Source organism: Phytophthora parasitica (assembly GCF_000247585.1).
Source record: "Phytophthora parasitica INRA-310 unplaced genomic scaffold supercont2.511, whole genome shotgun sequence".
NCBI lineage: Eukaryota > Oomycota > Peronosporomycetes > Peronosporales > Peronosporaceae > Phytophthora > Phytophthora nicotianae.
In genome coordinates, this window is record NW_008649497.1 from 1 (window position 1) to 779 (window position 779).

Below are 779 nucleotides of genomic sequence, written 5' to 3' on the forward strand. Positions count from 1 at the left end.
CGCGATGACACTGGTCATACTTTTAAATATTCCATCTATCCTGCGCTGCTGCGTGCACTATAGAATGTATTGGAAGATCCAGGGACTATCGGCCCTGCAGTGCTGAAGGAGGCAGGCTTGTCTTTGGTGAAGGATGTCACCGCCTCACGATGAAATTCAATGGCCTTGCGGGATGCCAGCACGCGGTCATCCTTGGTGGTGTCTCGATCCGTCTCAGTAGAGCTGATTACGTTGTCTTTACCTACATCGAGAAGCAAAGGCAACGATAACACCACAAATGCGTGTGAATAATCTGCATACTTGATATTGATGCCGTGTCGGTCCCTGGCGCTGCAAACTCTCAGTCACCAGATTCCGAGCAGGCGACTTTGTAAACGTTCTCTTTCTTACATATCTCGAAAAATGGGACTGATCCAGGCGTAGACTTCTGTCCACCATGCGGATCGCAAGCCACTTGAGCCGAATTTGGCGATAGTACGCTTTTCTCCCGCAGCACGTTCGCCAACGTGGGGAAGTAGATTGTCCGAATACTATAATAGAAACGTAGTGCAAGGTAAGTGTGTAAGTGTCACCACAAGAATGAAATACCGCAGTTGTTCAAACGTACTATTTGATACTGATGTCGAGGAGGTTGGCAGTGAGCGGCACAAAGAGTAAATACAGCCAATACACCGGACTGCATAAACACCATTAGATCTCAAGTTGAGGCATAACCTTTTGTTACTAACAATTACAGCAGCTTTTCGTTCGTTTTTGCTGGCTGTGCTGTAGATATAGCA